This window comes from Psammomys obesus, unplaced genomic scaffold, assembly GCF_907164565.1.
Source record: "Psammomys obesus unplaced genomic scaffold, mPsaObe1.curated_primary_1811, whole genome shotgun sequence".
Classification (NCBI taxonomy): domain Eukaryota; kingdom Metazoa; phylum Chordata; class Mammalia; order Rodentia; family Muridae; genus Psammomys; species Psammomys obesus.
The window spans coordinates 18100973-18117592 of record NW_026596125.1 but is presented as its reverse complement, the minus strand read 5'-3'; positions in this window follow the sequence as shown (position 1 = coordinate 18117592).

Here is a 16620-nt window from a genome sequence, read left to right as displayed (position 1 = left end):
CAGGAGGCCAGAGCCTGGAGCCTGCAGAAACCCAAAAACTTTCAGGAACTGGGTATCCTGAGGTTGGACCTGATGTTTCCCCTAAGGTGGGATTTTCTCCTGACAGGGAGACCCAGTCTGTGGTGTTTTGCGGTTCCGTCTGGGATGGTGAGTAGAGTGGCAGGCATAGGCAAGTGGCTCTGCGCTGGTAACTGGGTGCCTGCAGGAACCAGGAAACCTTTCTTGAGAACTTTGTGTGTGTGGGGGGGGAGGGCAGATGAGTGCCCTGAGGTCAGACTTGATGTTTCCTTCACTGTGGGGTTTCCTCCTGACAGGAAACCCCAGTCTCTGGTGCCCTGGGGCCCACAGTTCTGTCTGGGATGGTGAGTTGGGAGCACAGGCAGGTCTCTGGGCTGGTGGTTGAGTGCCCACTGAACCCCGGGACCCAGAGCCCGGAACCTTTTCCAGGGATTGTCTGGGTGACCTGAGGTCCCAATTGCTTCATCGTGGGTTTTTCTCTCAACTGGAAATCCCCGTCTCTGGTGTTGTGGGGCCCACAGTTCAGTCTGTGAAGGTGATCAGAGCACTCGGGTGTGTTGCTCCGGGCTTGACCCAGGAACTCTTCCAGGTTTAGCTGGGTGACCTGAACCCATTGCTTCCCATTCTGTGGGGTTTCCTCTCACCTGGGAAACACAGTCGCTGGTGTTTTAGGGCCCAGAGTTTGATCTGTTGGTGGCTGTGCAGTCACTGCTGTCCTGCTCGTCAGACACAGTGTCCTCCTGGTGCCGCCATCTTGGATCCCCACCTATGCTTGTTTTTTTTTTTTAAGAAACTGGTAACCTGAATTCTGAAATGATTGTGGCATTTCATTCAGTGTTTGCTATCACTGCATAATTTTTGCTTTTTCTCCCCATTGTCATGCCATGTTTGAAGTATTCTTGTTCCTCCTCCCACCCCTTTAATTTGTTGATTTACTGGTGGCTTTAAAATTAAAAGCATACATTTTTAACTTATCACAGTAAACCTCCAAATGATATTACAGAAGTTCACCTTCAGGACGAGGAGCCTCCAAGACTGTAGCTCCATCTTCCTTCTCCTGCTCTACCTGGCATGGTTAGATTACACTTCACTTGAGCCTCTCATATCAACCCTAAATATTATTTCTTGATAGTCAATTGCTTTAAAGGGATTTAAAGAATGCCTGATATATCATGTATTTTCAAAATAATTGCTTTTTATTTGCTATTCCTGGTTCCTTTCTGTAGATTTATTTCCTACTCTCTGCAGATTTATCTGTTTGAGGATCTCTAGCATTTCTTGTAGCACTGGCTTGCCTCACTGTGGTAAAGACCTGTCCAAGTGCTGGAAGTTTGGAAGGCATTTCTTTCTCTTCTTCAGAAAGTGTTTTGTGTGGATATAAACCTAGGTTAAGGGGTGTGTGTCTTAGCATTAACTGTCAACTTGAAAAAAGTCTCAGTTGAGAAGTTCTTTATCAGGTTGGTCTGTGGACACCGCTATGGAGGGGATTGTCTTGACTGTCTGAATTGAGTGTGAAGGCAGCTCACTGTGGGCCACACCATTCCCTGGGAGGGAGTCTTGGGCTGTACAAGAAAAGTAGCTGCAAATTCCTGCATGGATTCCTACCCAGAATTCCCTCAGTGCAGTGGGAGCAGAAGTGTGAGCCAAAAAAGAGGTCTTTGTCTAAGCTGCTTTTGGTCAGTGTTTCCCACACCAACAGGAAGGAAACCAGAGTGAAGGACCTCTCTTCAAGATTAAACTCACTTCTCTGTGAGAGACTGGCTGTGTGCTGTGTCTCCCCTTTCCCCTGTGGGGTGTCTTTCCCCTCTGGTAGCTTTCACGAGTGTCCCTGTTATAACTGGTTTGAATGATTTGCTTTGGCTATATGTTAGCTGTGTTCTCTGGACCTGAGGGTTTATAGTTTTTCAATACTTTGCACAGTTTGGGAGCCATTACTTTTACACATAGATTTTTCTGTCCCTCCTGCCTATCTGGTCTTTCCAAAACAGCAACATTAGCTTTCTTGAATTTTCTAGGAGGTCACTGATACTGTTTGCAGTTCTTTGTTTATGTTTCATTTTGTGTAGTTTCTATTTTGTCTTTGTGAAATTCTTATTCAATTTATAAACTATTAATTATATTTTCATGTGAGACACTGCATTTTTAATCTGTAGAAGTTCAGCTCGGGTCTTTTTCTTCATCTGCTATATTTTTTTAACCTTGTTGAATAATGAATGGATGTGTGGTGACTTCCTGAACATTCTTACGTGTAGTCTAGTATTCGTGTCAGCTCTGACTAGACATATGCTTACTGGTCTCTTCATCTTCAGTGATCAGTCTGCTTTCTTTGCAGACTTGTCCGTCTTTGAGTTACGTTTCCACTGTGGCTGTCCAGGTGTCCCCTGATGGATAATTGTAGGTCTGTACAGACATAAGTTTGTTCTGAAATCCAGTTTGGTTGCTTGGAAAGAGTTTGGTCATGTTCTGTCCCATATCAGTGATCCATCCCACAGCATGGCCTGGGCTGTCCCAGGTCAGTGTCCAAGGTCAGCAGAATGACAGGTCTGCCTGTGGAAACACGGCATAGCCCCTCTGTTGGAGAGAACAGGGCACTGCTGCCTCTGATGTAAGCAGCTTGTGCCCTGGCTATAGCTGGTTTGCTCATATGTTTGTCCCTATCAGGACTATGCTAATATTCATGGCAACTCTAGACCTCTCCCATCATTCCTCTGCACCTTTCTAGTAGACTGCTTTGAAAGCTATGACTGCGTTGTCCCTTCTGCTCCTTACTTAGCTCTTACACTTTGAGAGCCTGAGGCATCTGTCTGTCTTTGACAAGGTAACAAGTTCCGGACAACCTCAGTCTGGTGAACCCCCAAAGTTCTGAGGTCAAGGCACACACATGTGGGTGACACACATAGTTTAAGCCTGTCTGCTAAGGAAACATTCTTCCACCTCATCTAGGAATCTATTGAAGTGGCAGTTCTAGTATTTGACACTGTTTCCTAAAGACACATGAGTCTTAGGCTGCAGACATGGCTGGGGCATGTGACTCTGTAGGAGATACAGCCTCGAAGAGAATTTTAGAAGACAATGATGAATCCTTCTCGACTCTTCTCCTTCCCTCTTTCTTGTTACTTACACTCTGCCATCGTTTCTTTCCGCTGTCATCCTCGAAGCTCCCATGCTTCGAGGATAGACTTGGGTTGATCATATTGTTGTACCAAATAAATTTAGCCTTCTGCAAATCTCCACACCCACAGAAGAGCCAGTGTCACTGGTAAGAGTCTTTCCAGGTTGAGGAGCGCCTCTGGGGGTGAGTAAGGTGACAAAAGTTTGTGCAGCACATAGAAGCACATGCGAAATAGATACAGTGTAATGCGTGCGTGTGTGCGTGCGTGTGTGTGTGTGCGTGCGTGTGTGTGTGCGTGTGCGTGTGTGTGTGTGTGCGTGCGTGTGTGCGTGTGTGCGTGTGTGCGTGCGTGCGTGTGTGTGTGCGTGCGTGTGTGTGTGTGTGTGTGTGCGTGCGTGTGTGTGTGAATTTCTGAAAGGCTTAGAATGCTTCTTGGATTGAACTGGTTGATAAGAATTTGTCATTTCATTGTAGTAAACACAGTTATACTTGTATGTTAATTGGAGCTATACTGTTAATAATTTTAATTACTTCAAGGACAACTTTAAATTCAATAAAACCGAAGACAGGGTTTAGCACAATTCTCTCAGGATATAATTTATACATGACATCATTGTATCATCTTCCCCCAGCTTTTTGCAAGAAAAATATTACTCACTGCTTACAACTAAGACATGAGGCATCAGAATACGCACAAAGGATTCTCTCAAGATACGGCAGAGAAAACAGTTTAGAATTCTAAATGTGTTAAGATGGAAGGTGGAAGAGTATCTCCTTCATGCTACATACGATGGCATCTCTGTGCGATTCATTGTTCAGTATTCTTCAGCCTCTACCCTTAAAGGGCGTTAGAAAAAAGTAGAATGGCTCATTTTGCTCTATTTTTATTGATCACCAAGTTTTAGAGTCCGGTCACGTTTTTGTGCAAGCAATCAATCTGTATTTACTTTTTAAATTCTGATTCCATTTTGCATTAGCCTTAGAAATAAACCAAGTCAGACAATCAAAAGAGGGCTGCCTTGGTACTAATCAGCAGTGAACTGTTAGCCTGGGCCTCGCTGGGCATTTCCAGTCACTACAAATTCTTCCTGTATTTGTACTGTGAATACAGTTCTATTTTCTCATAATAACCGATGTTCACTAAATAATAATTATCACTGCTTTTGATTTAGGGTAAGTAATTAACATAAACCATCTCATCAGCATTTCCTCTCAAGTCTGTTTAGACTGCCAACATTATTTGCATATACAGAAGAAAAAAATCCCTTAAAAAGAATGATGAGTTTTTCCAGGGCAGTTCAGTTATTAACAGTGAAAGCTGAATGTCAGTCCCTCCTTGAACCACCAGGGCATACCTCTTGGTAATTTTTACTGCCTCCGGATGTGTTTTCTTGAAGTTCTCTTTATTAAATGACACAGGTTAGAAATGTTGATTTGAAAACAATTGTAGTGAGAAGAAAACTCAGTCTTACAAACAACAGCCACAGCCAGGCACACCCCATTCTAGAGCACCTGTAAGAATCCGGCCTCGGTGTCAAGATGACAAACAGAAAGAAGACGCAAAGACAATCAGCTATTGTGAGAATTCCCCGCGTGGCCGCAGAACTCCACAGTTGTAAAGGTCAGGAGTCAAGGAAAATTTCCACGTTCATCACATCGAATGAACACAGCGCAGATGTCTTCAGACTCCTCTGTTAGGGATTACTTCTAAAACAAATGATCACGGCTGCCACAGATGCAGGACACTGCATCCTCAAGCTCAGTTCTCTGACTTCCCTGAGCACTTCGTGTTAAAGTCTGTCCCTATGACTCAAGGTGGATACGAAGTATGACGTCATATGTAGTGAGTCACACTGGTCTTTCATTGAAATGAAGTGAAGTCATTGTATGAGGTGCAAGAGAATGCAGTGAAGCCAGTCAGGTTGACAACACTGTCTGTGTAACACTTGTAGCTTCCGTAATGAAGGAAGGCCACAGGCCACAAAGTCACGACTTCCTGTAAAGTTAGACATGACGTCAAAGACAGGTTTATTTTTCTATGATTACCTCTGTGATGAGGATATAGGTATAGAATAGACTTCTCTAATGGATGTGAACTCATGGAGGTCACAGCACAAATCCATTTGTGAAGTGTATTCACATGGAATATGATCTAAAGTTTAGCACTGCTTAAAATGGAAATAATCAAATGTTGTTAAATGAATGGGAAAGTAACTTGAGAAAACAAAGATTAGTCTGTGGGGCTATAAATGCAGATTAGTAATGTGCTCCCTGATTTAGGGTCTTTAAAAATGTGTACTTTTTATTTTTTACTTTTTAAAGTGTGTGTGTGTGTGTGTGTGTGTGTGTGATGCTGTGAAGACCAGAGGCTGTGCATCCCCCTTGACCTAGAGTTACAGGTGGGTGTGAGCTGCCTGGCACAGGTGCTGGGAACCGAGCTCAGGTCCTCTGCAAGAGCACTGTGCACTCTTAACCATTAGGCTACACTAGACCCATAAGTTAGGTCTTGAAATATTCACTGATAATAAACTGTATTTCTCAAAGTCTCTGAATGCCCACGTGCCCCCGTGGAGACCTGTAACCTAAGCGATTAGTCTAACACAAAGCACCACCCTGTGTTCCCTGGTGAAATCTTGGTCTCCTTGGTCTCCTGGGTGGCTTTGCCTTCTCAGATTCTGTCCATGTCAGCAATCTGAGGGGGATTCTTCTGGCATTCAGGCACTGCTTTCCTCCATTCAGGAAGAACTCTAAGTGACCCACAGTTTGTCTCATTCCTAATCCTGAAGAAGTTTTTAAAGCAAGGAAAGGTTTCTGTTCCTTATTGATGTTTTAAGCAGTTCTTATGAAGCAGAATGCGTGTCCAGCATGTGGGCAGGCAGGTTTTAGGACTCATCTATGTTGGGAATCATGGGGCAGAATCTGTGTGAATTGCATGCACAAATTGGACACCACTGAGGTCTAATCAGACAACGTCAGGTGTGAGGTTGAGTAGAGCCAGCCCCAAAGCAAATCAGCTGGGTTGTCAATTATGCCAGAATTCAGGCATGTGCAACTTTCTTTTTCAGTTACAGACCTGAGGGCATGTACTGGCTGCAATCCCAAATTGCCCATGAGGGAGAAAGACGACATCTTCCTCGCCTCCACTTTCAGAAGGGAAATCTTCTAGTTTATTTGCTGTTTGTTTGAAGCGAATTTCCCACACTTTAGAATTTGCCTCTACATAAGGCTGTTTAGTCCCTGAGAGAATCCTGGTCGCTGGGTTAAGGTTCTGACCACAAGAGGCAGCAGATATAAAGCCGGCCAGGCTGAGCGCTCCCAGCAGACTGTAAGCTCCCAGAAGAGCGAGGCCCCAGAGCCTGTCATACCGCCTCACTGAGCAACAGGAAAGAACATTCTGGAAGAGTTTCTCTGTCTCAGCAAATTAGTAGATAGAAATTCCAGGTACTCCTATCAATTTAAATATAAATAACTTTTCCAAAGTAGAAAAAAGAGAGGAGCTGAGGAGATGGTTCATTGGTTAAAATGCTTGCCTTTTGGGCATGAATTATGCTCCCCAACACCCACAGAAAAGCTGGCTGCAGCATCCCATCTCTGTAACCCCAGGGCAGGAGATAAGAGAATCCCTCATGGTCACCAGGCCTGACTTCTGATCAGGCCACTCAAGTGTGACAAGCTTAAAAGCACAGTACTCCAAAGTTCCCCCCAGCCTGCCGTTTGGACCTCACAGAGCCGCACGTGGTCTGATTTGGTAGCTTTTGTGGTGGTCAACCTCTGATTCATCCAATGGCCCCACTCTTCTCAGCCCCACCAGTGACATGGGGCCAAGACTATGGCCAAAGAGGTGAACGCCGGAGGGTGAGCATTCAAAGTCAGACTGTGGGGGAAGGCAAGCAGACTTCCTTATCTAAGACATCTCCCTCCGTGGCTCCCCGTCTCTCTCCTCTGTCTCCCCGTCTCTCTCTCCCTGTGTGTGTCTCTCTCCTCTGTCTCCCCGTCTCTCTTCCTGTGTGTGTCTCTCTCCTCTGTCTCCCCGTCTCTCTCTCCTCTGTGTCTCTCCTGTCTCTGACTCTGCATTAGAGGCATGCGCCACACCTAGAGGGACACCTCTTTTTTGCAGTCATACTTTTGAACCTAGTGCACTTCTCCATAGACTGTGTGACGCCAGTTCTTCTCTGATGGCTTGGATATTCACAGAAAGAAACCTGGCAAGCGCTCTTAAAGGTAGGCTTATGGAGAAACTTTTATATTGTATTTTGTAAGAATTTCCAAAATTATTTCTAAACAATTTACAAAGCAATTGAAAGATTAATATTTTTTCCTGCTAACTGATCCTTTCATGAATCGGAAACTGTGAATAGACACACATAGGGGAGAGACCCCTGGGGGTGGAGGGGCCAAAGTTCACAGGAATTTAATGTCCCAGGGACTTAGACTTATGGTGAGGACCTTGACAAGAGGAGAGTTCACTAGGAGCATAGCCCACAATGAGCAGGAAACAGATGGCTGGGAGGTGAAACTGTGGACCACGGCTTTCTTTTGAAAATAGGACTTATTATATATATATATATATATATATCTGTGTAGCCCTGGCTATCCTGGACTCACTTTGTAGATCAGGCTGGCCTCAAACTCACAGAGCTCTGCCAGCCTCTGCCTTCCCATGTGCTGGGAATACAGGCGTGCGCCACCGTACCTGACTTATATTTTGATTTTCTAATCTACATTTAATGCTATAGCAATTTTGGTAAGATATATTTATGTGAACAATTAAAACATTTTTTTCCACTAACTGATCCCTTCGTGATTTAGGAACTATTTGTACAAATTCTTGCTTTGTGTAAGATAGTTGTTCAAGTTTGATGAGAGTCTGTTACCCCTGTGACAGCGTACACTTTGTAACAACAGTTATATGACAAAGGCCTTAGCCAGAATGCGTTCTTCCTGACATGCTCAGACAGCGCGAAGAGACTGAGGCTGCCTTTATGGATTCAACAGCAATGCCTACTTCTCCCTGCAAAGACCCAAACTTCCATTACAGTGTTTCTAGCCTCGTCATGAATCAGAAATCATGCTTTGGGCATCCCAGGAACGTGAAGTTATGGCAGGGACCATGAAGACAGAAGACTACATTAGGCTCACTGTAGCACTGAGTGCCTCCCTTGGCTTCCTGGCCTTAAAAGGCTTTTAATGTCTAATTTAATATTTCTTATCAAAACTTTCTACGAGGACCTGGAGAGGTGGCCCAGTGGTTAATGGCACGGGCTGTCCTTCCAGATTGCCAGCACAAACATGGCAGCCCGTAAACCTGCAGGTCCCACCTGTGTGGCCCAACACCTGCTTCTGGCCGCTGGTGGAGCCACGCACGCAAGTGGTGCACAGACATACATGCAAGCTAACACAGCCACATAAACAGCCCCACATACATGTAAACACATAAACAGCCCCACATAAACATAAACACATAAACATAAACACATAAGCATAAACACATAAACATAAACACATAAACATAAACACATAAACAGCCCCACGTAAAAAATCCAATACGCAGGTTTAAAAGGAGCTAGTCCTGTTCTCTGTGCATTTATTAAATAATCAGGCAAGCATGAGGAGACAATTTTCTTTTGGGCAACAATGAGTCTCACTGTGGTTCTTTGGTAAATTTAGAAGGTTGTGAAGAGAGTATGTCCTAGGTGACAGTCTCTGGTGAGCAGGTGTTTCTAGCCCAAGGTTGGCTGATGGTTTGTTTTGTTTCTAGATTTTATTATTTAACCATAAACTAGACTAAATCTTGAATTCTCTAATTTTCTTCTAATATCTGACTGCAAATCTACAAATGAACATTTCTAATCTTCTCTTGCTTTTCTGCCTTGGGATCATGGAAAACAACAGAAGGTATTTTTCCTAAAGTCCTGGTATTTTTCTTGAAGCTGGGTGAGACTGACGCTGGAAATCAGGGAGCCTGTCAGGTTGCTACTACCGACCCTAGCTTTAACTGGAGATGATCTGAACACAGTACCTAAAGTAATTTTTCTCATCTGGCTACCCTTCAGATTCAGAGCTAATTTAAGTGCTTCTCTTGCTTTTAGCGTTTAGCTTTCTTTTTGTTTCCATAGAAATGACATTTCTGTGCACTCTTTCTGTTGGCACCACAGAGATCCAGTGATAACGGCAGCCTGCGTGTCACCTCACCTTTGAGAGCAGCTTGGCTGTGTTACTGAATTGGTCGGCCTTGGGACCAAGAGATCAGTTACGTGTAGGAAGGTGTACTAGAACTCATTTATTCTTTCTTCTTTTTTCAATCTATCCCCCTCCCCCTCACCAATCTCATTTCATAACCTTGAACTCAGCTCTCTGAAGAGCTGCCAAGTTGGCCTTTAGCAGTAAAACATTCTGAAAATAAAGCTTCAAACTGAGGATTAAAAACAGAGCTGTATCGTCACAAGTCCTCTTGGACACAAGCGCAGTCTTGTTCCTAGGGGAGGTCGGTGATGCCCTGCTTACCAACAGCAAGCTGTGAGGGGCCCTGTGAGAAAGATCTCTCTCTTGAACACTAGGGGACGATGCCTGTCCCAGGGACCTGGAGCTCCTGCTGCAGGGGGCACACATACAGTGGCTAAAGCAACCCCCATCAGCCTTATGGAGCGACCCAATGCCCATCAGCCTGCCATGCCTCATGTAGCTCCAACTGCCCCTTCCAGAACTTCCTGCCCCTGCCTGAGTCTCCACTATGATACTTCTTCACAAAAATGTTCATGCTTTGTCCAAAAAGAATGGATGTTTTCTATTATTTTTCCATTTATTTCAATCTTTTCTCTTGTGACTCCAAGTACATGTAAAAATTAACAAACATTGTAGATGTTTCTTCCATTAATCTGTTTTATTTTAATTGGTTCCTAGACTCAGCCTAAGGAACCAAATAAGAACCGAGGTGGGAAGATTCAAGAAAAGCTGCTCTATAGAATAGAATCTCTTCTGCATAGTTTCAACTATTTAATTTTTAAGGCAACTATAAAAATCTGAATGAATTTAGACTATTCAGCTAGTGAGAACTGGTATGTGTTTTACTCTATCACAGTAAGAGGATGAGGAACAGCTGTTACCCAGAGATGATGAAAGAAGAACAGAAACACCCACTGAGAGCATCTGTCAATCAAATTCACATTGAACATTTTCTGTTCTAGGTAACGCAGTCAGGTAGCTTTAAATCTTTGTGTTTCTCTAAAAAGACATAGCTAGCACAATCTTGAGATCAACATTATCAGTTGATAGAACCAGAGCAGAATTTGTTAAGCTTCACTAGGATTTTAACTCCACACTGTTTCATAAACTTAAACAGAGGCAATCCCAACTTCCTGAAGCTTAAGAAGGTTTGTAGGTGAACCTAGCTATGGATTGCTTTGCTTTGCCTTGTTTTCAGTTAGGTGGCAGGCCAGAGCCCAGTACAGAATGTCTGTCAGTTGTCCTGCTTGCTTCAGGGTAATGGTCTGAGCAGGAGTTATTTTTGACATGACCTGCAAATCATAAAAAACAAAAGCAAAAACGACAAATGGGTTATATCCATTTTAAAAGTATCTGCACAGCAAAGGACCCCATAACACACTAAGAAGAGATCTACAGTATATTTGCAAACTGTAAAATCAACAAGAGGCTAACATCCAGTGCGGAAGAGGTGCTCAAGTACTCAGCAGCAAAAAGAGAATGATCTGATTTTAAAATGGACAATACACCCAACAGACATTTCTCCAAAGATACACAGACAGCCAACAAGCATATGAGAAAAATGTTCAGCATTATTGGTCATTGCAAAGTGCAAATCAAAAGCACGGTGAGCCATCACCCTATTCCTGGCAGTGGGAGAACGAGCAAAGATACTGCATGCTGTCACGGATGTGGAGGAAAAGAGCCCTAGCGGAGAGAATGAAGCTCTGTCTCATTGTGGAAAGCACCACGGAGACGCCTCAGAGTGTTAAGCAGCACTATCGACCCTGTTGCGTTGCTGAGACTGGCAAGGACATCTGCACTGTACCGTTCATGTAGCATATTTACAACAGCCAAGAAATGGAAATATCCTAAGTGTCAATCAACTGATGGACAGGTAAAGAAAGCAGCACATACTCACAATGGGATAGGGTGAGTCATGACAAGGGTGACATTCTGTCATTTGCAGGAACATGGAGAGACCCGTGTCAGACCAGGTACAGAAAGATAAGTACCACGTGATCTCACCAACGTGTGAACCATAGGAAGTTGGTCATGTAGAAACTGAGGTGTATAATTGTGATTACCAGAGGCTAGAAAGATAAAGGTTGAGAGAGATGGGAAATTGTCAGTCAGTGAGCACTAAGGAACAAGCAGGTAAGAACCTCTTGGGGAGGTATTTCGCAGTGAGGTAAGTGTAAATACAAAATGAAAACAACCCTCAAAACCTAGAAATGATGATTGATGATGACTTTACCCTAGACACATGTACTTGTCCTGGTTTGAACACAACGAAGTGTAAATTGTATGAAAGCACTGTTTCCCAGGTGGAACATGTTCTGAAGGGAAAGGCATACAACGAGAGTGTAAATAATCCAGGGCCTTTATTTGTTACTACCGCAGTAAAGTCAGGTGCCTTCTCTCCTGGGCCTGAACTGTATCATGCACAGATTGTTTAACCCAAAGTTATGACCAGAACACTTAGGAGCTGGCTTAGAATTCCTCTTCAAGCCCAACACTGACTCCAGAGCGAGACAGCCCTGCAGGAACTGCGTTCGTGGCCTTTCCGCTGCAGTGCATGCACAGACGTTTTAACCTTAAAAAGCAGATGAGCCGCCACAGTCACCTCGTTGGTGTGCCCATGTCTTAGGGTCCCACTGTGCCTTACTAGAGAGCTCTTGAGGACACTTTCCCTCATGGCTAAGTCCTCAGTGTCTACAACACTTCTGGCACAGCGGGTGCTCAGGGAAAGTCAACAGGATCTTATGTATGAAGATGTGGCAGGGGTAATGGCACAGGCTTCTCCCTAGGGAAGTCTAATTGGATTTTAGATAGGCATATTGTACTGTGCATCAGTGGAGCTGTTTCTCAGGAAAGCACCATCTGCCACAGATCTGCCGGAATCCACGAACAACCAAATCAACAGTAATGCTCCTCAGTTACTAAGGAAACATTCTCATTGGTTTTCTCTTTTCAGTGTCCATTATTACTGGAAACAGAGCCAAAGACAAACTAAGGAAAACAGAATCATTTTTGCAAAAACATGAGAAACAGACAGGAAAACCCCCACAGTATTTCTAGATATGGCTTCCAGAGGCTCTCAGGGTACCTGTGAGAATCAAAAGAAGTTTGTGTGAATGGAGTTGCTGAGGTCTTCACACAGAATTCAAGGCCAGAGCACGAATGGCTCCATGGCCGCCTGAGAGGCACATGTCAGCAACTTCTCCTGTTGAAACCAGAAATGTCCCCATATGTGCTGTCAAATGGCCACTGCCTGGGCTGCCCACCAAGCTGGCTGTCCTGACTGCATCCTGCACCCACCACCTCTCCTCACGTTCCGTGCTAGCCCAGGTCCAGCAGCCCTCAGAGGCTTCTGAGCTGTGCTGACAACACCCTCCGCGCAGGGCCGCTCCCTTCTGCGACTGCCCTCTTCAGGCCATGCCTGCCCTCACCTTGCAGGTGTGGGATGGACTGCTGTCTTCAGCTTGTCTGGGTTTTTCTGTTTGTTTGAAATTGGACCTCCTGATACAGATATTTCTGCAGTGACTGCTTGTTGGCAAAAGTATTTCAGGTCAAGTATCTTCTCGTAGGTGGGAAGTAGTCAGAGACTATTGGAATTTGAGATATTTGAAAGGAAGAATTCTCATGTCATAGCTAATCTACCAAACCACCAAACTTTTAAGTCAACACAAAAATTGTGTAGCTACTTAATTTGAGCTTATATGGATACTATAATATGGGTGATGAGGCTTTCTTCTATACATAATGAAACCTTGTGTGTGTGTGTGTGTGTGTGTGTGTGTTGTGTATATTCAGACAAATATATGTTTTGTCATAAATCTATATACTCTGAGAATATATGTAATATGTGTGTGCTATATATAATAATGGAAATATGAAACAAAGTGGAAAGGCTATAGAGGTCATAGAACATTTATAAGCAAGCTAAATAAAACTTTCCTTGGAAGTCCACAGAAAGGCAAACTTCACCATCCTGTCACTCATCCTCCGAAGACCTGCAGACTTGTTTTCTACTGTGCTTCAAATATCCCTTGGGAAACATGATGTCTGTTTGCTGTTGTAATGACAAGGAGAAGAGGGGCCTCTTAGGAGGTGATTGTGCTCAGGCTTGTGATGATCCTTGAAGGGTTGTTTGGTTATCCTGGGGATGAGCTCCCGAGAAAAAGGCGCATTCACACCCTCCTGCCCCACACCTGCCTCTTGACTCTGCCTCTCCCGTCCTTCCTCCACCTCCCATCTGTTTTGTGATGCAGCACAAAGACTTTCGCCAGTTCACATTTGAATATTCGACTCCCTAGACTCCAGAACTTTGAGCCAATAAATGTATGTATTTTATAATTTTCCAAATTAATTATACTGTTACACCACTCCCCTTCTCCCCCTACTTTTAAAAGGACTAAGACAGAAAATTGGTCCCAGGAGTGAGATTGTTCCAATAAACACCTACAATTGTGGGTGCTTTGGAACAGAGAAGCACACTTAAATAACCCCACTTTAGCAAGAATGGACCATCAGGAGAGTATTAGTGAGCACCCAGAAAGAAGGTAATGACTGTGGTGGAGATGACATTTTTCAGAGACTGCTAAAGTGGGGATGATTAGGATTCTGATGGAAATGTGGACAGAAAGGTCATTTCCATGAGGTATCAAATAGAAATAAAGAGCAGTGCATTGTAACTGAGAGAAAAGACCATCGTAATTTTATAGTTACAAAGAACTTAGCTGAATTGTGTTCATGTCTCAGGACTTTATAAATTACAGGACATAAAAGCAATAGACTATTGAAATATTAAGGAAGCAAAGTGTTCAGCCTTCTACACAGATAGTTTTCACGGCATAAGTGTTATGGAAGAAGATAAGTAATTTCAAGGTAGAAGTTATAAAAAGTGAAGCAAAACAGAGAGACTGGAAATATGCAGCCTGGGCACTTAAAGAGTTAAAAGACGGCTTTAGCAGAACAGGCAGGGACCCAGTGGAGAGCTTTTTAGAAGATGATTTTGGAGGCTGTGTCTCCCTTCACAGGACAAGGGCCTGTGAGGATGAGCTGGCTACAGGAGGTGGGCTTGGACCACCATCCATGGTCTTGCTGATATGAGCTGCTTGAAGTCTCAGAGTTCACTATGGAAGTTCACTTGTGGCTCAGGTGTGACTTGGGCCACCCCTCTGGAGGGCGCACTTAGTAAATCTTGGTTTTACACATATCATATTCTTCCCTGGCTTGCAGGAAACAAGAGTTGGGAGGCACAAACTTTCATCTAGACAAGAGAGACAGTTGTGACTAGCCTGCTGACCAGGATAGAATATGATGGGTAGAACCCCACAGAGCACCCCACAAGGACAATGCCCGGGGAGCCTCAGAGACCTCAGAACTGGCAGCATGTTCACACCAGCCCAGAAGATCTATAAGTGTGAGGCTCAAGTGTATGAGAGGTGCTGTGGACTGAGCCTTCAAAGCAGTAGGTGTGGTTGGAGGCCCTTTCCTTTCCCTAGAGTGTCCCAGAGGTGGTCTGTAGAGCCAACTGTTAGTTTTGAGCATCATGCTATTGCCCTTGCTTGATTTAGACTTACTTAGAGGTGGCTATTCTTTCTTCTCTGGCATATTTCTCCATTTGGAACAGAAATGTCCATCTTACTCCTGTCCCATGTATGTATTTTGCAAGTAGACATCTTGTTTTACTCTCACAGGCTCAGGACTGAAGGACTTTGTCTGAGGATGAGTCATGCCTTGCATCTTACACCTGATTTTATGAGCCTTTCAGTTTGGGGTTTGGGGAGAAATGCAGGGGTGTGTTAAGATGGAGGCTACTGGGGAGAAAGGAATATGCTGTATGTGTGAGAAGGATGTGAGTGGAGGAAGTCAGCAGGGAACTATTGGATGGCTTGAATGTCACCTCTGAAGGTCACTGAAAGTTTGATTATCACTGACAAGTGTTAAGAACGAGGGCTGCTGACAGGTGACTGGGTCATGGGTAGTAATTGCTGGCATCAGAGGGTGGCAAGGCTCCTTATGAAGTGCCGCCTGTGTCTACCCTTCCTTGTCTGTCTCTCACACAGTTCCCGCCATGGGACCCTGCTCACTGTATTGTGGTACAGTGTGTAAATGCTCAACCAGGGGCTTAGAGGGTCTACACCTTCAATCCCAGAGTCCCCTTCTTCTACATCTGGGAGCCAGGTAAACACCAAAGTTTAAATGGTTTCCTGTCTCAGTGCTCTCCCACAGACGCATGAAATAGGCCTAAATAAAATATGTCCTCACTGCATAAAAGATGGAGCTGTGCGTTCTCTTGCGCGGTAACTGGTGGGTTCTCACTAGTGCACAGGAGAAAGCAGGCGTTGACAGCTTTTGGAGACCAAGGCTATATTCTGAGAGGTCTTTCCAAAGCCCCTCCATTAGGAGAGTCATCAGTGAAGCAGCCTGGCCTACCCCAACAGACTTGGAGTCCTCAAATCACCCAGGGTTTCGAGGATGTTAGCTTAACCGGCATGTTCTCTTAATGGTCTCCAAGGTGATATATGAGTTGAATTTCATCTTGTGGCAGATTTTCTTCCTCTGTTTTTCCAAGCACCCTCCTGCTCACACTCACAACAGTCTCAGTGGACAATGCCTCTGCTGCTGACAACCTGTTAGTCCTCACGTCTGCCTCAGGGACATGGCACTTTCATAATGTCTCTCCTCCTCAGAGGAGGGACTTGGTTCAGCTTCTTAACTCAATACCCAGAAACAGAGGCACCCCGTTCTTGATGGCTGCTATGTGTGTGTAGACTCTCAGCCACCAGCAGCCACTATTTAGCTTTGTACTTAAGGTGGAAACATTAAGTTTCATGCAGGAGTCAAACTGTATCTCCTTCTTGGCTGAATATGTTTGGAGACCATCCTGGATTCTTGTGATGAAGAAATCACTCACAAACAAAACATCTGGATCTAACACAGCTGTAGGCTGGCATGCTAGGCTATGAAGGGAGTCTGGAATATTAGCAGCTGTGGGGTGCACCTCTCTAAACCTTACTCTGTACCTGATCCTGGGCAAGATGGTTTTCTCCATCTTAAGCCTCACTGTCTTGGGAGAGATTCCATTTTTATATTTCACAGATCAGGGCAACAACGTTCTGAAGAGTTTGAATTATGGGTTATTCTTAGGGTCATAGTTAGTTGATGTATCCAAGTAAGGAGTATTGGTCTCTGAAGATAAATGTTAATGTTGAAACTCAAATGTTTATCAGAATAATTGTTTTAGAAAAAATAAAAACTAGCTCTCTTACACATTTATG